General features: G+C 39.4%; 1 protein-coding gene across 2 annotated transcripts in view; it reads right to left on the reverse strand.

Annotated features, from left to right (window-relative positions):
* Positions 1 to 24,847, reverse strand: part of LOC133272208 (heparan sulfate glucosamine 3-O-sulfotransferase 1-like) — a 63,389-nt gene extending 38,542 nt beyond the window's left edge. Inside the window, exon 1 of one of the 2 annotated variants that reach the window (XM_061459069.1) lies at positions 24,494 to 24,847. The gene's annotated coding sequence lies outside the window, so the exon portion shown is untranslated. The other variant, XM_061459070.1, reaches the window with a different exon arrangement.
* Between the last annotated feature and the right edge of the window lie 1,758 nt (positions 24,848 to 26,605).

Here is a 26,605-nt window from a genome sequence, read left to right on the forward strand (position 1 = left end):
ATTTAGGATTCTATTGAAAATACTGACTTGTGTTACTTTACTATTATCTTAGGATGGTTATAATAACTATCTTAAGAGCAGTGTTGTGCCACAGCAGTATCTGTATAGGTCACCATAGATGGGAGGAAACAACAACAAAAAAAAGGAAATTGGGACTGAAGAACATGCAATTAAAGCATACCTGGTAAAATTTCACATCTAAAATATGTAAACTTCTAAATAGCCCTGCAGTAAGCCATTTAAAAATACTTCAAAGTAAAAAGCCTACTTTTGCTTCAGTAGTAAAAGGGATGTATTTATTCATCAACTATAATTTGAAAGTTGGTAAGTGAAGGTGTATATATAAGTGCATATATATACAAACATAAATAAAAGATTATTGTGGAGTATCTCCAGGGTACCTTTGTTTATTGAAAAAATCATGCACTGTTCTTTACCACTGCTGATACTACTAAATCTAGCAGTGAAGTCTCTATTCAAAATTAGTCCCTTGCCTGAAGTTACAAACTGTTGACTTTGTGTATGTATTGTTTCAAAACAGATCACTAAGTGAAACAGCTCAAAATACTCCCACATTCGTTAAAGGTCCTCGGAACACTTTTAATGTAACTCATTCTTCCGAAGAACAGATTAAAGAAGAAAAAGCAAGATTTCAAAACCAATACAGTTTTTCATTTATATTATCAGACAATGAAAAAGAGCTTAACTGCATTACATTTAGGTTATTAAAAGGTGTATAACAGGAAGTTTATATATTTATTTGCTTGTAGAAGTGGTAGGGATCACGATCTGTCACAATTACAGCTACAGCACTTCATTCCAAAGTAGACTTTATCAGTGTGTCTGTTATCTGACAGCATGGACTGTGGGACTGTTGTCAAACTGATGAATCTCAATGTGTCATGTCAGTTTTAAGTACCACCAACTGCTCAAACACATAAATATCAGCAGCTAGCAGGTGCCCTGTAATACTGTATGCTATGCTACATCTGTGCCCTACACTGTCCTTTTTGATTTTTCATTTTAAGAAATGCATTTTCAGTTTCATTGCTGTGTTATCAATTAGCAAATGCAGAAAAGGTGTTGCTTGAAGCCATACCCAGTGTCCCAAAAGGATAATCAGAGGAAAAGAGGGGCAAACTAAACCCAAGCCAATATAAAATGTAAAAAATATTTTTTACAATCTATTTGAAACAAGACAATCAGGTAAAATTTTACACAGTGTCCATAGGAAGCAGTATACATCTGTAATATTGCTGTATATGTATATTTTGCTTCAGTTTTCCTGAAAATAAATCCTACAATGTAAAAAACAGTTAATGACATCTGGAGAGAGTTTAAATGTGCTTATAAAGTTTCTAAAAATATTTTCACAAAACAATATTGAAAAAAATATGTTAATAGTGCTCCTATGACAGTGGCTTGGGGGGGGAGGAAGAGGGTACCTTTTTCTCCTCTGTTTGAAGAAATAATTAATGATGTTTCAAAAAACATTTTAGAAAACCAAAAATTCAAGTTTAGGTTAAAGGAATTTCCTCAAGAACATCTACCTCCATTCATACATCTATCTCTAATCCTGAGTACATTGATTTGTATCTGCAGTTGATTTTCTGGGAAATGCATCAAAACCAAAAAGCCTGAATAAAACCTCATTTACATTTAATGCCCAGAATATCAAAGCTTCAAAACTTAATAAGTGAAATCATCATCAAGTGATTTCCTAGCAAAGCTTATCAGTACAGGAAAACTCCTTACCTTACAGTCACCACAGAGAAATAATAAGAGAAGAGTAAAAATTCACTTTCAACGAAAATATGTTTCTAAAATCCAAAGGCAATCTTTTATCTCAGAGCATGATTATCTCTTTCATGGCTGAAAGAGGAAACTTGATAGTAGCAGATGCTTCTGAGCCAGACTTCTCCTTGTTCAAAGATTGTTTACACTTTTTTTTTTAAATCAAATCACTCTACTATAGATACAGATACTGATGCATCTTTTAGCAACTGAACCCTAGAAGTCAGACCCTTCCGACCATGAGTTTCATACTTGAAATATAATCTAGGCTGTTGATATGTATAATATCTCATTTTCACAAGTTCCAGTAAAACTGAGGTTGGTGAGACACTGGAACAGGTTGCCCAGAGAAATTGTGGATGTCCTATGCCCTGAAGTGTTCATGTTGATTCAGATTCTGTGTAAGATGTCCGCAATGAATTCTGATGTTCAAGTGAACTAAGAAATGACTAATACCACCAAATGAATTAGAAACAACTTCTTGGGAAAAAAAAGACGTCTGTACACCTTACTCGCTGCTGGCATCTATGGCTTGTGTACAGAGTGAAACAAGTACAAACATCTTCCCTGTGGTCAGGTTTTAATTCTGATGCTTACTTCTATAGTGTAGTTTATTTCCTTTACATCTCATGCTTTGTGTTGCACAGGAGTCAATCACAGGTGACACACAGAATCACAGAATCATAGAACCATAGAATAGTTAGGGTTGGAAAAGACCTTAAGATCATCCAGTTCCAACCCCTCTGCCATGGGCAGGACACCTCACACTAAATCAGGTCACGCAAGGCTCTGTCCAACCTGGCCCTGAACACCACTAGGGATGGAGCATTCACAGCTTCCCTGGGCAACCCATTCTAGTGCCTCACCACCCTCACAGTAAAGAACTTCCTCCTTATATCCAATCTAAACTTCCCCTGTTTAAGTTTTAACCCATTACCCCTTGTCCTATCACTACAGTCCCTAATGAAGAGTCCCTTCCCAGCATCCCTATAGGCCCCCTTCAGATACTGGAAGGCTGCTATGAGGTCTCCACGCAGCCTTCTCTTCTCCAGGCTGAACAGCCCCAACTTCCTCAGCCTGTCTTCACATGGGAGGTGCTCCAGTCCCCTGATCATCCTCATGGCCCTGCTCTCTGTGCTTGAGCTCTAGCTGATTAAGGTAACATGGAAGTATGGTCTATGTACAACAAAAGCACTGGCTTCATTCTTCCAGAAACCTTCCTTCTAGATAAATTAGTTCATTAGTTCTGAATCACAGTAGTAATAGTAGCACAGAATGTTGATACTTCAGGATACACTCTTGTCCGTAAATAAAGGAGTTAAATACCATCTTAGAAATATCTGGCAATCCTTCAATAAACACTAATTTTGCAATTTAGCAATTAATCTTTAATTCTGAATATCTCCAATTACAAGCCATAAATCTTAAAATGCTTCAAAAATTTGACTGCATTTTCAAATTTCTTTATTCTGTGCAATATTTAGTTTGGTCTGAAATTGAATGGTTTAAAAAAAGAGAAAAGTTTGTTTTGTTTATAACAGAATAAACTTCTACTTTCCTTGCTTACTATATAAAAATCTGAGAGATACATAAAAGAACAAGAATAATTTTTGGTTATATGATGGCTCAGAATACTTTTTTTCCTACTGGAACAATAGGAACTGATTGGAGACATAACCCACAAGTTTTACTGAAATGTTTAATGGTACTGAAGTAATTAGACCTAGTGCATTCACAGAAGGAAACAATAACATCAAGATCTTTTATTCTCATTTCAATACATATATGGATTTGAATAAAAGGCAATTAATTAAGAACATATGGTTAAAAACATTGGTTTCTTCCAAGAGTATTTTAGCTATTGTTCAGCTGGCTTCCATTAACTTGCATCTCATCTCTTTATCATAATGGAAAGCTTACTTATCTATATGAGATTACTTGATTTTTTTTTCCAAATAATAAAAACCTCCAAACCCTCCCATTCCAGACTTTCCTCAGAATAAAAAACTGTTCTCTTATGTGTTTCATTTTATGCCCACTGTGTCTTAGTCTCCTGCTGAGCATCAGTGAGTACAGTATGGGGTCATCTTTGCACTCTCCAATTCATACTTATAAACATTGATAAGTTCTTTCTAAACCTTCTCTTCAAGTACCCACATCCATGACAGAGAAGATTAGACATGTGGGATGAATTGCCTCCAACATCTTTTTGGTATCAGAACCACAAAAAAATGAATTCAACCGTACAAGTGAGGTATCTATAATGCTACTATTAACAAAAAAGGAGCTCATCGCAACAGCGCAGGCTCTTCATTGTGTTGCATGCTTGGAGGAGACAAGATAATAGATGTAAGCTGAATCATGAGAAATTCTGATCACATATAAGGAAAAGACTTTTACTATGAGACTAATCTATGACAAAAATATTCACAATTCATTTTTAAGGAACTGAGTAAGGTCTGAGCTAGCTCTACCACTGTTAAACAAAAAAAATGCAATCAGAACACCCAATGTCTATGTGCTGGAAATACACACAATATGGACACAATTATCACACTCCCATAAGAACTGCACAGAAGTAGGAAAATAGTCTTAAAGCAGAGGCAAGTAAGAAAAATAGATGTTAAATGCAAGTTATGTTAACAAGTTTTAAGCACCCATACATACACTAGAAGTCAAAATAGTACAGGAAACAACACTTTTAGTAGACACAGATCATTATTCTGCTCATTACCTGTGCTGTACTGCCGTACTTTTAAGCCAGCCTAGATGTAAGACTGTATTACCTACACCTTCAAAATTAGCTAAGTTTGTGTAAACATAAAAACCCAACATCCCATTCTGGAAGAATAAATATCTTCCTAGTTTCAACTTGACTAAGGGATTTTTTTGAGAATTATAACTCTTTATTACTGAATAGTTGTGTTAATGCAAGAGGCATGTTCAGTCCTTCCCGCATCCAATACCTAAACTGTCTTCTCTGAAAGTTCAACTGAAGCAGGTGCAAATCTTTCAAAAGTGAGTTAGAATGCACTGTGTGGACTTCATAACTGCTTCCCTAATAGACTAAAGTGCTCCCGGTGTTCTAAAGAAACATAAGAAGTTCTCTAGAGATCCCCTGGCAGTTACTTAGATCAGAGATGGAATGCTTCAAAGAATGATGAACCTATTCTCTCAATCCTTATCTTATTTATTGTAGCAGGAAAAGAGTTGGTTGACTCCTAAAGATGGAATCAGCTCAACTACAGTTGACTTAAACAGCTACATAAAAGTACAGTGTTCTCAAGTTTTCTTCTGATTAAGGAAAGAAACAGATGATGGAACTTGGTGTCTGATGCAATCTTGTTTATTTACAGAGAGTGTTTAAGTTCCACTTAGCACAACAAAACACAGGCAGCAATTTTTTTCTGTTCTTTACTATTCATCTTCATCTACTATTCCATCTAAAGAGCTCTCACAAAGCAGTGTCTGAATTCACACTTCAAGTAGTTATTTACACAAGGTCATGAGTATTTGCCTCATTTTCACCTTTCCGTCATTCCCTCATTTCTCCTAAGAATTACTCAGCAAAACCCATCAGCTAGATGCACTGTTTTTTTACTGAGCGACATACCTTTATTTCAGTGCTTCTTAAAAGAAAGACTGTGGCTCACCAGCTTCAGTTAGCACTCTCACAAATAGAGGTTAAATTATTCTGTCATTCTACCTAAGTGTGAAAAATAGGGACCCATGCTTCTCCAGCTCAGAATTCAAACAGTATATACCCCTAAATACTAATGTTTTTTACTATTTTCCTGTCTGTCCATTTGTGCATGTACTCTCAACTACTGTGACTGTAGTATCCAAAAATTGCACTATGACTGGATCAATTCTGGCTCTTTAGTCTAAAGGTGCAAACAATGAAAACAATGACCACTCCTCTGTGACACTTCTGTTATATGGAAATGTTCCTTTGTTAGCTCTTCAAAGAGATAATTTTTTCCTTCAGTGGAATTCTACTCATACTGTCAACAAATTCAAACAAAACATACAATAAAAGAAGAGGGATCGTTTCTAGTGAGACAAGAACTAGCTAATACAATCCTGTGCCATGCTACGGTAATATACTACTCTCACATTAATCTTTCTGACAAACAGAGGGGAAAGACAGCATATACACAGAGATGATACATGAAAACATTAAACCAAAGGTTTCAGTTTAAGAATTAGAATGGCAGGGTGACAGGACATGCAAGGTGTCTTCCATGAAACAACATTCACCAAGCTCGGGAAAATAATCAAAAAACAAAACAAAAATAATAAAAAATAAACAAAACCCCAACACACAGACACACAAAAGAAAAAACACCCCAAAACCGACCAACCAAAAAAAATCCCCAAAACCCCCAAACCAACCTCAACAAAAGAGAGAGGGGTAAAAGGAAACTGGCTACTGACAAGCAAAGAGCAAGAATTCCAAGCCAAACAAATTTTACTTCTTTACAGTAGCCTCAGAAATGACTGAACACAGAATTCAGTTAAGATGACCACAAATAAAGAACAGGTAAAAAGACCAGCACCTACCACAGCCACCCACCCCCTGCCACTGCCCCAGTTTCCAATGTTAAAGAACTGTGTATGGGGGCATGCAAGATTAACTTCATACGGTTAATATTAGGTGTCTCAGATTTTATAATGCCAGAATTAAAATTAGTCCTTTGCACCATGGACATTTTACGATTTCTTTCCTTCATGCTACACCAGCCTGAAAGTAAGACAGCAATAAGTTAGGATAGGCAGACAGCATATATTTAAGCTAGAATTTGGCCAGCGTTCCAGGAATAAAACCTTGGCTTGAGTTTCTGTCCTTCCCCCTGACTTCTAATGCTGGTTTAACATCAGCTATAGTATTATCATATTCTTATAACACCTATGTTTTCTCCAGGAATTGGCTATTACTGCTAGAGACTGTTAATTTCTAACCTCAGCTATCTGTTGACACATGGCTGCAGATGGATTTCAGACACCAATTATATGGATGATAAAACACTAGCTTTCCACAACAAGACTCTACTGTTGAGCCCTTCCACACACAGCTGCTGGCCAACTGTTGATTATTCACAGCAGAAAGCTGAGCTTTTTCACTGACAGCCAATCTGAGCCCATTTTTCTGAATCACCAATGAAGTCACACCCAGTACATGGAAAACAGACTCAGTTCTTGTGTTTTCTCCAGCAAATGCTGAATCTGATGAAGGGGAAAGAAGATCATATTTAGAAATGGAGTGTAATGTGCAATTACTTTTTGGACTGTAAGAGAGGTGGGCTGGAAAATGGATGGCACTGCGCTCTGCAGGCAAAGACAGTCCTTTTTTCATACTGGTGCCATATGGAGAGAGTGTATTACCACATATTAATAAGTCCAGTGAGCACAGACTATGAGAGCAGGAAAACCTAATTTATCACCAGATTAATCCCAGACATTCCATTTTCCTAGACTCCATTAAAATATGGACCCCTCTCTTTCCACCCTGTTGTTCAACGTTTCATATTCTTGCTCCCCCCAGAAAGAATAGTACATCACATTTTTTATTATATTATTTACTTTCTATTATCCTCTTCAAAATAACAGCTTCACGTACAGCAGGTTAAGTCCACTATTTGGCAAGAAGGTACAACAGTATTTTTAACCTGTGTTTTCACTGGAGGTAATGTGAACCTATGACTTAAGCACATGAAGTAACTATTGTCAAACAAACACACAGAGTACACCTTAATTTGCCAGATTAGATCTCAGGTCACATCAGTATAAGAAAACTCAGGAATATGAAACCAAATTAAATCTAAAATATATGTGTACACATATTTCTTAAGAAATAAAATGGCCATTCAGTGAAATACACTGAATGGAGACAAGGAACAAGTGTTATATACATATTGACTTAATATGATTAATATAAAAATGCTTAGTTCAGTTTAACTTTGAATGTCCCCATGTATGTATGAGTTAACAAACTTCTATGACTTCAACTTATTAAGGTATATAACTCTCCCTTTTCTTTCTTCCCCCAGCTACAGTACAGCTGTACTGAAACAAAACTTTATACACCAGGTATTCTTCTAACAGATCCTTCTATAACTCTGCTGGTCAGCAAATTCCAAGATCTTTCCATTCAGTAGATACCCTCAATTTGCTTCTTGCCCCAGAGTAACATTGCATATTTGCATTTAACTACATCCGACAGTTATTAACCTGAATGCTTAACTAATGTAAATTCTTTTGTGCAAAATGTAATTGTGTTGTTTCTCTTAGTTTAGCATAATTTGCAAAGTCAGAAGCCTTTTTTTCACTATCACAACCCAAATATCAAAGCAATCAAAATTTTTCCCTGATATGACATGGGTTTAAAAAAAAAAAAAAATTGTCTCAACTGTTAGTTGAATATATGGAATATATTAACATATTAATATATTAAAGCTAAGTTGGTATTTACTCGGCATCAAAATTAGGGTAAGTTAGACATTAAGAGGTCAAGATGAAGGTATTTTTTACTTGGAGACTTAGCTAAGGGGAAGGTAGAATTTTGTGTTCTGAAGAATTCTGAAGAAATTATTCCACTTTTTTAAGTAGTAAACATAAGCTCAACTCAATTACACACTGCAGTAGATATAAACCACTATATTTGAGACTTACTATTCAATAAAGACCCATACCGAACATCTCTCATTTAATAGCTACAAAACCAAAACTTTATTCTTAGTCTTACCCAAAGCTTCCTATGTCACAACTCACATATGCTTTGGTTGTTCCATCTGGTAAAAAAAATTAATGATAATGAGATTATAAAAAAAATGAGGATAATAATTATGTTTAAAATAAAAAAAAAATCAAAATTTATAGAATCATAGAATCATAGAATAGTTAGGGTTGGAAGGGACCTTAAGATCATGCAGTTCCAACCCCCCTTGCCATGGGCAGGGACACCTCACACTAAATCAGGTCACCCAAGGCTCTGTCCAACCTGGCCTTGAACACCACCAGGGATAGAGCATTCAAAACTTCCATGGGCAACCCATTCCAGTGCCTCACCACCCTTACAGTAAAGAATTTCCTTCTTACATCCAATCTAAACTTCCCCTGTTTAAGTTATAACCCATTACCCCTTGTGCTGTCACTGCAGTCCCTAATGAAGAGTCCCTCCCCAGCATCCCTCTAGCCCCCCTTCAGATACTGGAAGGCTGCTATGAGGTCTTGTCATGGTTTAAACCCAGTCAGGCAACTTGTTCACTCACTCCCCCCCTTCTTTCCTTCCCCCTACTCCCAGAGGGACAGAGAGGAGAATCAAAAGAATGCAACTCCCACGGGTTGAGATAAGAACAGTTTAGTAACTAAGGTATAACACAAATCACTACTGCTACCACCAATGATAATAATGATAAAGGAAATAACAAGGGAAGAGAATACAACACCACACCACCACCCGACTGATAACGTGACCCCACAGCCCGACCAAGAACCGACCAATACCTCCTCCAACCCTGCAGTCAACTAGCCCTTCTGGGTAACTCCCAGTTACATCCTGGGCATGACGTGCTGTGGTATGGAATACCTCTTTGGCCAGTTTGGGTCAGGTGTCCTGTCTCTGCTTCCTCCCAGCCTCCCCTCCTCCCTGGCACAGCATGAGGCTCACAAAGTCCTTGGCCAAACCAAAACATCCTTGTTATCAGCTCTGTTCCCAGGCCGAAAGTCAAAACACTGCACTGCACCAGCTACCAAGAAGGAGAAAAATGACTGTTACTGCTGAACCCAGGACAGGTCTCCACGCAGCCTTCTCTTCTCCAGGCTGAACAGCCCCAGCTTTCTCAGCCTATCTTCATACAGGAGGTACTCCAGTCCCCTGATCATCCTCATGGCCCTCCTCTGGACTTGTTCCAACAGTTCCATGACCTTTTTATGTTGAGAACACCAGAACTGCACACAACACTCCAGGTGAGGTCTCACAAGAGCAGAGTAAAGGGGCAGGATCACCTCCTTCGACCTGCTGGTCACGCTCCTTTTGATGCAGCCCAGGATATGGTTGGCTTTCTGGGCTGTGAGCGCATACTGCCTGCCCATGTTCATTTTCTCATCAACCAACACCCCCAAGTCCTTCTCCACAGGGCTGCTCTGAATCTCTTCTCTGCCCAACCTGTAGCTGTGCCTGGGATTGCTCCGACCCAGGTATAGGACCTTGCACTTGCCATGGTTAAACTTCGTAAGGTTGCCATCAGCCCACCTCACAAGTGTGTCAAGGTCCCTCTGGATGGCATTCCTTCCCTCCAGGGTATCAACCAAACCACACAGCTTGGTGTCATCGGCAAACTTGCTGAGGGCGCACTCAATCCCACTGTCCATGTCAGTAACAAAGATGTTGAACAAGACTGGTCCCAACACCGATTCCTGAGGGACACCACTCGTTACTGGTCTCCAGCTGGGCATTTAACCATTGACCACAACTCTTTGTGTGTGCCCATCCAGCCAGTTCTTTATCCACCCAGTGGTCCATCCATCAAATTGATGTCTCTCCAATTCAGAGACAAGGATGTCGTGCGGGACAGTCTGGAATGCTTTGCACAAGTCCAGGTAGATGACATCAACTGCTCTACCCCTGTCCATCAGTTTCACAGCTCCGCCATAGAAGGCCACCAAATTGGTCAGGCAGGATTTCCCCTTAGTGAAGCCATGCTGGCTGTCACCAAGCACCTTGTTGATTTTCATGTGCCTTAGCATGCCTTCCAGGAGAGTCTGCTCCAAGATTTTGCCAGGCACAGAAGTGAGACTGACTGGTCTGTAATTCCCTGGGTCATCCATTTTCCCCTTCTTGAAAATGGCGGTTATATTTCCCTTTTACCAGTCATTGGGAACTTCACCTGACTGCCATGATTTCTCAAATATGATGGCCAGTGGCTTCGCAACTTCATTCACCAGCTCCTTCAGGACCCACGGATGGATCTCATCAGGTCCCATGGACTTGTGCACATTCAGATTTTTAAGATGGTCTCGAACCAGATCCTCTCCTACAGTGGGCGCAAGGTCTTCATTCTCACAGTCCCTGCGTCCGCCTTCCAAGACTTGGGTGGTGCAGTCAGAGCCTTTGCCAGTGAAGACCGAAGCAAAAAAGTCATTCAGAACTTCAGCCTTCTTCAAATCCAGGGTAGCCAGTTCTCCCAATACCTTCCAGAGAGGGCCCACGTTGTCCGTAGTTTGTCTTTTATTTGCTACGTACCTGTAGAATCCCTTCCTGTTATCCTTAATATCCCTAGCTAAGTTTAATTCTAACTGGCCTTTGCTTTCCTAACCTGGTCCCTAGCTTCCCGGACAACATCCCTGTACTCTTCCCAGGCCACCTGTCCTTGCTTCCACTTATTATAAGCCTCTTTTTTCATTTGAATTTTCCTCAGGAGCTCCTTATCCATCCAAGGAGGTCTCCTGGCCCTCCTGCTGCACTTCCTTCTAGTTGGGATGCAACACTCCTGAGCTTGTAGCAGGTGATCCTTGAATATCCACGAACAGTCTTGGGCCCCTCTGCCCTCTAGGGCTTTATCCCATGGAACGTTCCTAAGCAGGTTCCTGACGAGGCCAAAGTCTGCTCTCTTGAAGTCCAGGGCAGTGAGCTTGCTGCACGCTCTTCTCACTGTCCTGAGGATCTCGAATTTGACCATCTCATGATCACAAAAAGTATTAAGTATCTGTTGCTATTAACTGCACACAAACAACACATTTCATGGGATCAACATCCAGAGCACATGACTGCACAGGCAGAGAGTGTGCCAAAATACTGATGCACATGTAAGAAGCCATATGCAGAGACAACTGGTAGTTTTGATTCATAATTTTTAAAAATTACTCTGAAATCCTAACATTCTTCTTTTTCTGAATCTTTTTAACAAGGAATCTTTTATTGATAAATGCAAAATCACCTCCATCAAAACAAATTGCAATTTAAGACAGTTATGTCCTTCCTCACAAACATGTATGTGAATTATTATTTCCATTTAATAAATGAGAATAACCTAGGATCATAAAAAGTAAATTAGAAACAGCAGAGCAGCCCACAGTTGTTTATCCACAGTAAAAGTAATATGATCATCTTGTACAGGAGTAACATGTTAAAACATGTATAGTATTGTTCTACAACTGGCCCAAGAGTAAATTGCCTCAATAAGTACATATAATATTGTTGGGGCTTTCTTTTTAATGGAAATTTTACACACTGAATATTAGAGTTTTTACAGAAACAAAACAAAACACTTTAACAGCATTTCCTTCTAGTGCAAGCTAGCACAAATTTAACTGCCTCCCAGCGGGCAACATAGAGCTATGTTCAATGCTTCTGTATTTCTATTGGCTTCTATTTGATTAAAGGAAACTGCTTCATTATAGAAACCAAGTAGAACAATTCCTTGGAGTATTAAAGCACAATATTCTGTGCATATGACCACACAAGGGTTTGAAAGAAAAAAGGTAAAATGCTCTTTTCTGAATACCTGGTTACCTGACTTTGAGGAATGACTCCTTAGTGAAGATTTGTATTATTTTGATTTTCTAAAACTCTGTATGTAATTACCATAACAGTCTCAATTTCAAGATAAATTTAGTTTTGAAATGCCTGCTTTCTATCACTGGCACTGTTTATGCTATCAGGACACAGGAGATAAAGTACAAACATAAAAAGCCAGCCATCAAACATTTAAATGAATGTCTGAAATTTCCATAATTTTGCTGAGTGGATATTAAAAGAAGTGTGAAAACAACAGAAACATTCAGCTCTCTAACCTGCTAAAGAGGCCTAATCTCTGAGGATTTCTTTTTTGCAATGTACAGGCATGGAGCTTACATTAGGATCCAGAAACTTGGAGCTAACATAAGAATGCAGTAGAGTATGAAAATAACAAGTCTTTTCTTCTTCTTCATTCTCCAGTGCACATGTCAGATTTTTGAATTTAGAAAACCCTAGAAGCACAAAAAAGTCTACATATTGTAAGGATATTTCTTTAATTTACTATAGGATGGGGAAAATATCACAGCTAGAAAATCAGTGATGCACAGGTTATCAAAACTCCTGGAAGACTCAATATTTAATAGTACAGAACAAAATCAAAGCTGTACAATGAAATTCTGTAAACCACATAAATAAATTTAAAACCCCAACAAAATACACCCAAGTAAATTGAGCTATTTACACAATAAACTAAAGGTAGCATGTGGTACAAAGGAAGCAGAGTCAAATATTCCTGAGACTGACAGAACCTAATATTTGGGGATTATGTCTAACACATGTCCAACTGTTGCAACCTGGGAAATAAAAAAAAAAATCTTCAGTGCTTATTTTCATACTGCAATTCAGGAATCTATCAATAGAAAATGTCAAAGTTGACAATTGCAAATGATTTCCCATCTTAAACTTGACAGTACTTTCCTTTATAAATGGTATAATGTGAAACAGCAGCGTGGGAATTAATGTGAGGCAAGTCTGGAAGATGCTCGAGAATCTGGCTGTTGTAAGACATTAACTCTTTTTATCTGGAGAATTGTCTATGTTTCCTTCGAACATGACAAGGTACCAGGATACACAGATGTTGTAATAAACATTGTAAGACTTAAATAGTTTATCTAGAAACAATAAACAGCAAATTCTGAAGTTCCAGTCAAGATTTATTTTTTTTTGTATTTTATGGTACAAACTACAGTTTGCAAGTCTTGACTGCCTTTCATATAATAAGGTCTGTTTACTGTATAAAATGCACAGCTTATTTGAGTAATAGAGCATTTCTGTGACTATGATTTTAACCAGGAAATAGATGACAGCTACTTTCTTTTTAATCTTACTGTTGAACTAAAGCTGTGAAAGTTTTCCTTACAGAAATAGTCCTCAAACTGATTACTATCAACTGGTTGCTGTAGGGAAAGTCTGTCAACCAAGGAGGGTGGAGACAGGAAAGACAAGCTCCCGCTTTCCATGAGTAACCACCTTTCCAGAAAAATTGAAGCTAGAGCTGACACAATCATTGTAAATTAAAGATCTGTTCTGTATGAACCTTTAAATAATTTTTCTGTGTAGCAGCCAACACATTAATTCAGGAAAAACTACATCTGACTATACTCCATTATCAGAGAGGTGATGTTATTCAAGTATTCAGAATGAAACCCTGTAACTTTGTTCCTTGAAAATGAAAGCATAACTTGTAAAAGCTGATTTTGGATATTAAGGGATAGAGTCAGCCCTTCATACACTTCAAATCTGTATCAAAATTCAAACTCCTATCAGATTTCTATGTCTAAAAGATACTGGTCCTATACTGTTCATTTACAGATCACCTACGTGCTTCAGAGGGTGTAATGAAGATCATTAATATCTATAAAGAGTTTTGTACCTAGTAAGCACCATATAAATGTTAAATTATGACAAGGACACAAGTAGCTCCATCCACAAACTAAAAAGATGTGCTCTGTATTTGGTTTATTCACTCACCTTTAAAAAACAGTATCTCTACAGACACTTTGCCATTTATCAACACAATCTATCTCCTATTATCTTGCTTCAGATTCTTTCAGATATCCACTAAGATCCCACTGAAAATAAATACAATTTTAGAATACATATTCTGTGGTCAATCCCTGCAAAAATAAAGGATTTTTCTGTTTGCAGTTCATACAAAGTTTAATTTGGCATTTTCTTTCCCTTTAAACAATTTTTAGATGACAAAAAGGTAAGACTTGCAGATACTTAAATGTATGTCCTGGTTTCACCAGTAGCAGTTATGTTTCTCCTTCCTAGTAGCTAGTGCAGTGCTGTGTTTCGGCTTTAGTCTGAGAATAACGCTGGTAACGCACCAATGTTTTAGCTGTTGCTAAGTAATGCTTACTCTGATCAAGGACTTTCCAGTCTCATGCTCTGCCAGTGAGGAGGGGTACAAGAAGCCAAGGGGAAGTAGAGATAGGAAAGGTGACCCAAACTAGCCAAAGGGGTATTCCATACCACAGCATGTCATGCCCAGCATATAAACTGGGGAGAATCACCTGGAAGGCCCAGATCACTGCTTGGGTCAGGCTGGGTATTGGTTGGCGAGTGGTGAGCAACTGTATTGTGCATCACTTGTCTTTGCTTTCATTTTTTCTCTTGTTGTTTCCTATTATTAGTACTATTATTGGTATTCTTTACATTAATGCTATATTTTATTTTAGTTATAAAACTGTTCTTATCTCAACCCATGGGGTTAACATTCTTTTGATTTTTCTCTCCATTCTGCCCAGAGAGGGGAAAAGTGGGGGGTGAGTGAACAGCTATGTAGTGCTGAGTTACCATCTGGGTCTAAACCATGACAATGTAATACACAAAATGGTTGGTTAGAACTCTATAGAATCATAGCAGGGAAAAATACTAAACAATACCCATTGTTCTGCAGATAATGTGTAACATTTTACCTATTAATTATCCCTGCACCTTTCATAGCACCAGTTGAAAAGGATTTGCTCAGTGTTGCCAAGTTGAACAGATTTAGTGTTAACAGGAAATTTTAGACAACAGCAAAAAGAAGAAAAAACACAAGCAATTATTTTACTGAAATTCAGATGATGAGCATATGCACTTATACAGATTTTGGAAATAAAGGTAAAGGCTAGAGCTCCATACTTGCACAAGTGTCCATCAGCACTTTTTTGATTCCCACCTGTTCACTGCAGCTTAGATGCAAAGGGCCATTTCTTCCCAAATTCTGGATGTATCCTGAGATGCCTCAGCATTAACCACACAGAGAAACAAAATTCTTCAATTTTTCTAATGGAGTTCCTACAGGACATGAATTCAGAATTGAACTGTAAAGACTAGATTGCTTCTCAAAATCAGAGTCAAGGTACTAAGCTGAAAGTATACTTAGCTCATCACTGTGTCCCTAGGACACTGTATCTTCATTTCAAGGAGAAAAAAAAAAATAAAAAAATCAGCAGTCTCAGTATTTTAAATACTACCTTTTGCAGTATTCTGTAAATGGAAAGCCTTAATTTGATGAAAAGTTTCTTTTTCCTCACTTTTATATGCATGCACACACAAAGAAAATACAGGTTTTTAGCTAAAAGCAAATGCACCAGTGACTTGATAAACCAATAGAAAATGCCTTCTGTTAAAGCAATATTGAAAAAATTTTCCTGAGACAAAAGAGCTTGGTCCCAGACCAAGCTTAAACAGAGCACTGAGTATCATCCTAGAAATCTCAAGAACAGTTTACAGCAAGAGTGTTCCAGTGCCTCTTCTGCTCATTGCTGCTGGCAAAGCAGGTGAGTATGGCATAGCAAGAGGAAATGTGGAATACGGGTGCTTTTTTTTTTGGCCATCTGAAGCAAATATATATCTAAAAACCCTTGTATTTTGTAACATAAGGTATACAATTACTTCAAATGAATGAAAGACCATTCAGGCTCCATGAACTTCAGCAACTGCCGGATTAATTCACTTGGATATTACAATCAGTTTCAAGACTACACATTTCAAAATTGCTATAATGATATCAAGCCCAAAGGGTCATTCTCCCTCAAAAATGAGGAGGGGAAATAAATTTAATGCAAAAAAGTGCAGTGTCTGTCTAATGTATAAAGTAATACTATCTTCCCTGTGTCAAACACATAGTATGGATAATTCACACTCATACACTAGAACATAGACAAAAGGACAGCTATCAGTTAGTTTGTGTGTACACACGTGCCAGTGCTACTAAATCAGAACACAGAAGGATGGTTAATTAACCTGGTCATAGAACAGTAATCATCAACATTACTAGTGATGAAGTATGGAAATGAAATCTGGTGGAATTGCTGGGCTCAGAGGATTGTGATGAATGCCACAAAATTCAAGCGGAGGCCAGGTACTAATAGTGCTTCCCAAAGGGTTGATCCTGGGGCCAATGTTGTTCAACATTTTCAGTAATGACTTGAATAATGGGACTAAGTTCTCCCTCAGCAAGTTGACAGACCATATGAAACTGGGAGTAGTTGGGCTGCCATTCAGAGGGACCTCAGCAGGCTGGAGAAAAAGTTCAGCAAAATGACGTGCATACTCCTCACTCAGAGAAGTATAACCCTGTGCACTAGTAAAAGGCTAGGGACCAACCAGATGGAAAGCAACTGGGCAGAAAAAGATGTGGGAGGTCTTAGCGGACAAGAAATTGGACATGAGCCAGTGAAGTGCCCTTGGCACAATGAAGGCCAACACTCTCTTGAGCTGCACTAGCAAAAGCATTGGCAGCAAGCTGAGAGAAGTGATCCTTCCCCTCAGGACTAATAAGGTTGCATATGAAGTACTGTGTTCAGTTCTAGGCTCCCCGGTACAAGAAGGATATTTACATACTGGTGCACATCCACTAAAAGGTCACAGAGATGATAAGGGATTGGAGTATCTGTCATATGAAGAGAGGATGGAAGAACTGGGATTATTTAGCATGGAGAAGGCTTGGGAGGGATCTTATCTTGATGTGTAAATACCTGATGGGAGGGAGAATAGAAGATAGAGCCTGACTCTGCAGCACTCAGTGAAAGGACAAGAGGCAGAAGGCATCAACAGAAATACAAGAAACTCCATTTAAACACAATAAAAAAATAGTTTTCATGTAAGTGTTGTCCAACACTGAAACAGGTTGCCTGTTTTGAGCAGGGAGATCTCTAGAGATTACCTCCACCTTTTCCACTTCTGTGATTCTGTGGTTACATATCCATTTGATCTTTTGGGTAAGAAGTTCTATTACATATATAAAGGCAAACTACTTCAATTTAGCATGATAATGTTAACATCCTATCCTGAATTTTCAATGTATCATATATGGCATACTCTGTTTTCTTATCTACAATTAAATATTTTAAGTACAAAGTAAGAGTAATACTATAGCATCATATTTCCATGGAAATCTTGTTATGCTTTGGGGATTAAGCAAAATCAACACTAGTGAAAGGTTTTTTAAAAAGCTGCAATGTCAAAACGCAACAACATTAATGCAAAATACTATATATTTTTAAAAGAAACATTTAAAAAATACACTTATTTCAAAACCACACTTAATTACCAAAATGGAATATTCTTATTCCATCTCAAGTTATAAAAGCCGTTGCAGCATGTATGTCTCTTTAGTAGCTTTTCCATTTCACATTTCCATTAAAAACACCTATTTCATTAACATGAAGTGTCTACATTTCTTCTCTAGGCTTAAAAACTTCCCAGTCTATTTGCCAGTTTTAGCCAAGGGGCCTTAACTGCATTTTATTTCTGTATAAAAATTTCTTCAATATTTGAACAGAATAGGTTCTTACATAAACAATTAGAAAGGCTAAGCTCCTAAATATGCATGAAAGGGCAATAGCTTTCAGGCAAGAGATGGAGGTGCAGTTCTGCAGCAACATTAGCAAGAGATTTTGGTCAATTCTGGTTTCCATTCAAAACTTTCTAGGCAGCAGGAAGACTGATAAAGCTCTGGTAACTGTCACTTGTTTCACACATACCAGAACAAATAAGGATTAGACTGAACCTGCTTTAACATAAAAGAAAGGTCTAAAAAAGAAAGACACCCTAGAAAAAATAAAACACACCACCCCCAAAAAAAACCCAAAGGAAAAAAAGAAAACAAAAAAAAACACAACAACAAAAAAACAACCCACAACCCAACAAAAACAACGAAGACAAAAAAACATAGAATCATAGAATAGTTAGGGCTGGAAAGGACCTTAAGATCATGCAGTTCCAACCTCCCTGCCATGGGCAGGGACACCTCACGCTAAACCATATCACCCAAGGCCTCCTCCAACCTGGTCTTGAACACTTGTCAGGGACAGAGCATTCACAACCTCCCTGGGCAACCTATTCCACTGCCTCACCACCCTAACAGGAAAGAATTCCTTCTTATATCCAACCTAAACTTCCCCTGTTTAAGTTTTAACCCATTACCCCTTGTCCTGTCACTACAGTCTCTAATGAAGAGTCCCTCCCCAGCATCCCTATAGGCCCCCTTCAGATACTGGAAGGCTGCTAGGAGGTCTCCATGCAGCCTTCTCTTCTCCAGGCTGAACAGCCCCAACTTCCTCAGCCTGTCTTGAAAAGGGAGGTGCTCCAGTCCCCTGATCATCCTCGTGGCCCTCCTCTGGACTTGTTCCAACAGTTCCATGTCCTTTTTATGTTGAGGACACCAGAACTGCACACAGTACTCCAGGTGAGGTCTCACAAGAGCAGAGTAGAGGGGCAGGATCACCTCCTTCGACCTGCTGGTCACGCTCCTTTTGATGCAGCCCAGGATACGGTTGCCTTTCTGGGCTGTGAGCGCACACTGCCGGCTCATGTTCATTTTCTCATCAACCAACACCCCCAAGTCCTTCTCTGCAGGACTGCTCTGAATCTCTTCTCTGCCCAACCTGTAGTTGTGCCTGGGATTACTCTGACCCCGGTGTAGGACCTTGCACTTGGCATGGTTAAAGAAACCCCAAACAACAAAACCAAACAGAATCTTGGAGAGATGCTTCACTTTTGAGGTCAAGGAACCTTGGAAGTAAAACTGAAAAAAGGGCTTCAAAGTCCTTTCAGCAGGAAGATGTAATTTTCTTCTGTGGAGCCACATAAACTAGCTGTCTTCTTAAAGTGGCATCTAGAGAATTACAGTATCTTTAAATAATTTCAACAAATTTACTCATCACAAACACTGGTCAGTCTGTAATTTAACAGAATAACCTAAGTAAATTTTAAATTATTCAGACAGATTTACGACTTTCCACTTCTATAGTACCTTTTCAGTGGCAATTCCATGACTCAATTTTCAAGTGTTAGCCATGTCATCATGAAAACCCACAATATTCCACTTCAATCTTTTTTTAAGTCCCAAGAGAACACCACCTAAGCAGCTGAACGGAATGGACAGTAATTGTAAGGGTGGAATGGGGTAAGAAATAAACAGTAGGGATACAAAGCTGACCTAAGAAAGAAACCCAATTGCTTAATAATTAATTAAATAAATAAAAAATAATTTTAAAAATGTTTGGATCAGTCCTCTGTTCTCAATGGCTAACATATAATGGCTTTTGAGCTATTAAATTATGCTTCCTTGCTGGACTATTAATGGATTTGCCACAGGGTAGAGAATTTACAAGGGACCTATCAGCATAAATCTGAAGGGTACTACTCCTTTTAAATAGTGAGTAGGAAAAAGAAAAAAAAGGCTTGATCAAAGTGGAGAGTATACCAAAGAGTAGAAAACATGGCATTTAGGTAGGAGAGAAGCAGGTGACCCAGGCAATTGTTATCCTGACTTCCATGTATGAGAAAAAGGAATTTTGTTTTTTCAGTTAACAGTAAGTAGGACAATTTCAAAAATCAGAACAATTTCAACATCACTTTAAAGAGACATATCAGTCTGGAATAACTGACTTTTAAAAGGAAATATATAGGCCAATCTCCAGATTTCAGTAAAGAATTTGATATGGTATCACCTAGACATTATTTAGAGCTGTAAAACACAGAGTATAACACAAAAATGAAGTGGATATAAAACTTACTAACAGTGACATACTCAATGGACTTATTTTAAATCCTTCTTCAGACTCATTTCGTATCTCTGAACCTGGTAAGAAGTAGAGGTGCTTTGATAAAACATGGTTACAGGAAGCACTCTTGATACCTGGGAGGCTCTCACTAACTTAGAGAAGAAACTGGAGGACTATTTGGATAGGCATATTAGAAATGGGGAAATGTTTAGCAACTCTTCAAAGCCACATGATTACAAATAGAATTTCTCTGACTACATGGTGTCTTACCATTTCAGAGCAACAGGAAAAGAGAAATCACACACCCATGTCTAGTTTACTGCATGAAGGTTAAGCCAACCTGGCATACCTATAAAACAAGGTTGATCGTCACCACTATCTGGTAAAGTATTTTCAGTAGACCAAGCGCAGCATTAGCACCATTATTCAAGACTTTGAGGAAACACATCAGGTACAAGGTATTTGAGGCAGGTGAAGTACATTCAGAATTCAGGAGAATCACGCCACTAAGCTCTGTATCCTCCTATTTATTCTGTTTTACAAGACAGATTAAAATGTGCTTGCTCTGCTTGTTTGATCCCAGCACATAAAAAGCCAAGGCAGGCACATGATCAATGTTTGTAATTTATTGAGGGCTACAAACCAACGAAAGAGTTGTTTTGAAATAACAATACTGAGATATTAAAAATTAGGAATCAAAGAATATATTTAGGTTGGAAGTTCAAAGAAAGTTCTAAACATTAGGACAGAGGGTTTGAAACATCTTTCCAAAAAGAGCAATGGGGCAAAGCATTTAACTGGCTTTAAGCAGACTTGGTGACTTTATGACTGGGATTAGATAAGACTGTTGCCCAGCTCAGAAAAGCCTTTTCTTCAGCACAAATTACTATGGTGAAGAACTGCTCCCTGTTCAGCTCCCCACCTCTTCCCATTTTTTTTGTTCTCACTATTCCCACTAAAGTTCAACTGGGTCTGTGAGAGGACTATGAGAGGACTATACACATTTTTTATCTTTAAGAGAAAACAGACTTGAGACTTAAACCCTTACCCCTCTAGCTTACATGTTTTTATGGAATATTGCATCAAAGCAGATGACTGGAACTCTACTTGAGATCAAAAGATTTAATCAGCAACTAAACAAAGCAGTGCACTGCAAACATACTGAAATGATACTGCCTCTTTAGGTCTTCATTAAATATTTGTCTTTAATGGATTCCTGCTTACTATATAAACAGCCAAAAAAGGAATTTGACTTTACTATGCATACAGGCCTCACTATTTTTTCTATATTCATGTTGCTATCCAAAAATTTCACCTAAGCTTCTGTTTGGTAGTACAGCTACCTGCATTCCTCATAACATAATACTTTCATGTTAATCATTTAACAAGCAGTTCAAAAGTTTTCTTATGGCAGTGTGTAATTCAAAACAGCTACAGAAAATAGAGCATATTCACATGACTACAGATACTCCACACAGGTATTTGTACAGAATTAAGAGAACATGAAGCAGTGTTGCAGACAGCTAACTCTTCTTCATTCAGATCCTTTCAAAGTTATGCCCATCAAGAAACATGCAGTACTATGGTTTCATGATACCAAAAGCACACTCAACCTGTTGCAAAGGTTGAACAGGTAGGTGGGTGTGTCATTCACTGAAGTCACCAAGCCCACAATCCATTGTCTCAAATACAATATAGTCTAGTGACTGTAAACACATTTACCTACATCCTCGCTGACAAATGACTCAGTTTAGAAAAGAAGCAAATGCTTTTCCAGTGTAACCTGATCCACACATGAGCAGCCAAACATAAATTTCACTTAAAAATGTACACTGGACCAAAACTTAAGCAGTGAGAAATTTTTTAAACCCCTATTTTTTCAGAACTTCCATGTTATCACTGTACGACCTACATAGCCAAAGCACTGGCCAGAGCAGTGCTGGTTACACAGAAAAAGTATTTCTATTACTGTGCTATCTCAGACCAGTAAATGTCCATCACTTAGTATACTTTAGCCAGTTCAGGGACTGTTCATGATAGCATTTCCACTCAGAGATAGAAGAATCAGAGAAGAAAACAAATTGCTCTCTTATTCCAAGCTCAGGGATGAAGTCCACCTTTATTGACTCTCATTTGACCTCTATCATCTCTTTTTTTGTGATAAACCAAATCCTCAACAGAAACTCTTTTAACTGGTTTGTTACAGACCAGACTGAGGCTTCCACCTTAAATGTCATAAATAGCTGTATATGTGAGTTCAACGGTGACATGCAGTCTTGGATTTAACAGAAACACTCCATTTCAAATGTTTTGCTTTTCCCTCTGACTAGTCTCCTTTTAAATTTTTGTCTATTTCCAGCCTATGCTCATTTTTGGCTCGCTTTTTTTGTTGCTTTAAGAACAGTGATATGAAAGCTACTGCCTGCTTTCAAAGTAAGCATACTGAGTGGTTAGCTCGGCTCATATGTTCTTGCTTACCTCATAGATTTCTAGGTTATTAGTTCATTTTACTAGTATAGCCCTCTTTTGCCACACACATACAACACAATAAGCTTACAACTTATGAAACTTGTAAATCAATCATTCACGTATGTGCTGTTGAAGAACAAAACTCCTCAATTCCCTCATTATGATGACATGACTTAAGGCAATGTACAGGCTCCATCCATAATACGCATCTTTCGAATCAGAAAGCAGTATTTTTACACAACTGGAACATAAGAACTTTGTAATATTTGCCATTTCCAATAGTATCAAAAGTATGTTAGGCTACTAAAGCAATTAACCCTACTCTCAATGAATTTCATATGAAATTACAAAACCTCAGTGTAGTTTTGCCAGTAACAAAACTCGTCAAATATATGTACATTCACTGATGTCATAAAACAAAAGTATTAATAATTTCTACAATGTGAAACCATGATCTTATCAACCTAAAACCATCATTTCCTATTCCATAAAAAAATACCTGCCACAGGAATAAATATTCCTAAACACAAACATCTTACCGAACAGTAGTTCTTCCCAGTTCAGTTCATTTAACACACAAGTGTCAAGAACTATCACAGTATTGCCTTAGAGGCAGTAAGCAAAATTCCTGGAAGTAGCTTATCACATTTTTAAATTAATTCTTTTTTCAAAGGACGGAAATAATCAAAGCAGACATCACACAGACTTTAGTTGCTGTATTTGAGAAGGTCAAGCATTTCAATGGAAGTTGTGGTCTCCCTAGTCCAAGTTTTCTCCATTCTGCATCTCAGAAAATATGGGTTTGTACAGACTAAAAACTGAAAGTAGAATTTAACAGCCGGGTTATTCTCAGTTTTTCTGTGTTTCAAGAATAACAGCACATATGTGATTCCAAAGCATCATCCTTACACTGACAACCACTTCCAACTCTGTAAGAGATTTCAAGCTATAATGTGTAAAATCATTAGTACATGCTCTAACAATGCTCTAACAATGCTCTATTCAATCAAGATAGAAAAAAAATCCCGTCTAGAATTACAATAAATAACTACAGTTTAGTTTTAAATGAAATGATGTAGTTTATATCTGACCTGAGTTTCAGTCTTTTCCTAATGGGAAATATAAATTCAACATTTGGATACATAATCCTACAGCTCTCAGAAGCCGACTTCACCGCGAACACTTTACATGATTTATAGCTCTCCTCCAGATTCAGCTGACAAGTCTCGGCGGAGCAGGTGCAACGGGGTTTTTCCTTCCTTCAGAGATCATTCCCTCGTATGCAAATTAATTAGCAAGTCTTCTTCACTCTCGCGTAAACGGGGAAGATGAAGCTAATGGATTAACAGCGTTTAATTTCTCTCACTGAGCGGCTGACCCGGCAGCCCGGCGGAAGGAGCTCGCTCGCTGTTGTTACTGCTGAAGCCACAGCGTTTTTGACAGCGTCAGCGGCGATAAAAGTGAGCCTGGCTCCCGCACAGTGGTGCCAAGCGACCAATTTTGAAAGCACGGTCAGGGTTTGGGGGAACCTCAGGACCCTCTCCCCACAACCAACACGCAGGTTTCTCTCCCCCCACCCAGCAAGTTAAAATTGCCCTGCCAGCGCCGCTGTACCCCTCCACACCCCCGCCAGCCCTGCCCTCTTCCCTGACTGCTGGGGAGACGGGGAGCGAATCCCAACTCCTATTACCTCCTCTCCCATTACCTCCTCCGGAGCCATGGAGAGCAGGGCGGTACGGCCGCGGCCTCGGCTCCGTGTGGCTGGCGGCGGCGGCTCGGCGGCGGCTCCGAGCTGGAGCGGAGGGGCCAGCGCTCCCCTCACTCCATCACCCGTCCGCGCTACGCCTCGAGCCGGTGGCACAGCCCGCTCCACATAAATGCATTAACAGCAGCCACATCATGATTAATTCATCAGTCCCAGTGACCAGAGGAGGAGGCACGGAGGGGAGCGGGGGCTGGGGAGAGGCACGGCGCTCAGAAACGTCCCTTCTCCGGAGTTCACCCCGCGGCGCAGGAGTCCGCCAGCTCGGAGGAATGGAAGGGGAGGGGAAGCTGCGCCCAGCGCCCGACTCGCCGCGGCTGCCCGTGCGCCGCCTGAGGTCTGAGGGAAAGGATGTCCTCTGGGCAGGCGGCCGGGCGATCCGGCCCCGCGCCGCCGGCAGCCCTGGCTCCCCGGTCAGCTCCTCGCGCGCAGTGAACCGTTAGGGTTCAACGTGCGCGGCACGCGCTGGCTCCACCAGCCGGCAGCGGGAGCTCGCCCGGGGACAGGTGAAATAACCGCAAGTTGCGGAGGCTCCGCGCCGCGGGGCGGGTCTCGGTCACCGGGGGAATCCCCCGTGCAGCAGGAAACAGGCCGCGGTCCGGAGGTGTACCGCTCGCTTGTGTGCTCGCTGCCGGGTGGCTTGGCTGGGGAGCAGGGCCCCAGAGCCCCGAGCTGCCGCTGCCGAGCACGGAGGGGATGAGCCGGGCCGTGCAGGAATCCCTGACGGCAGCAGGGCTACTGAGCATCCGTATGGCCATGATCACATTAGCTGCACAGGGGTCACTTGCGCAAAGATAGCCAACCCCCCCCGCCTTGGTAAACAACTGTTCGGCCACTTGCCAGTCGCTAGGGTCGGGTTTCTCCAGGCAAGACACCATAGGTGTCCATGTGAGCTTGCTTTGGGCTGCAGAAGCAGCAGCACCAACTCCCACCCCAGTCCTCCGGCACGTATCTTGTCCCAGACCTTTACAGGGACAGCGCGCATTTCTTCAAATGTCATTTGTTTAAACTTGTGATACGCTGGACTTGGAGTTTCTTCACAGCAGGAGTAAGCAACCACGCAGATTTTAAGGGTTTCAGAACAGCTGTTAAGGGCCGAAGAACCTTCGGATTTCTGTCTTTATTTTCCACTCCAAATATAGGTAGAAGCCCTGCAAGTCCACCATCCTTCTCCAATACTTACACATAAGTATTTAATCTACAACACCAAGCAAGAGACACCTTCTTACAGCCACCTTATATTAGGTAGTTCTTTTATCTTATTTATCTTATCTTAGTTGTTTGGGGAAACAGATGATTTATCACCTATGTATTACTTCCTCACCTCATCTATAAAACCAGATTTGCCTACCTGGTAGCATCATCCTGCTTCAAAGGACTGTACTTGAATAGGATATTATCAAGGTTTAACAATTCTTTATCGATTGTGTGCTAAAAGCAAAAATTTCTCCTGTCACCTCTTGTGGATGTTTAGGATTTGCAACCTGACCCAGCTACCTATAGAGATTTGCAAATATCAAACAGAATCCATGAGCTTTCCACACAGAGATCCCAAAATTGTCACAAGCCCTTAGATAATCATGAGCAATGAGGACTAAAGCTGTGTAAGGAGGAAGAAGAAAACAAACTGGAAAGGTAGAGTGCTTTTGTGGTAAAATTTCACTTGCATGAGACTTCGTTGTTATTTTTCCTTTCACATTATGCTGTAGATTTTGTGTTACTTGTATGCAAAAGTAATTACTTGTAACTATACAGTTGACGTTTCGTTGTGGTTTGTACTTACAGCAGGACTAAAATCTCTCCATTTAATACTTCAATACTTGCATTTAGACCACACATTTGGCACAGTAACACTTGAAAATTACAGCTGAATTTTCATTTTTAAAATAATACTTATTTGCCTTCTGCAGAGAAAAATCTTCATTGTCCTCATTTTCAAAATTTTCACGTTTTCTTCACATTTGTGAATTCTTAAGGTTCCTGTGCATATTGCAAGCCATTCTTACTGTAGGATAAGAACACAAGTAAAGCCAATTTAGAACTTTTAAAATTAAG

This window comes from Pezoporus flaviventris, unplaced genomic scaffold, assembly GCF_033815535.1.
Source record: "Pezoporus flaviventris isolate CSIRO_AGI_PZ_B2104156 unplaced genomic scaffold, CSIRO_AGI_Pfla_v1 ptg000029l, whole genome shotgun sequence".
NCBI classification, from domain to species: Eukaryota; Metazoa; Chordata; class Aves; order Psittaciformes; family Psittacidae; genus Pezoporus; species Pezoporus flaviventris.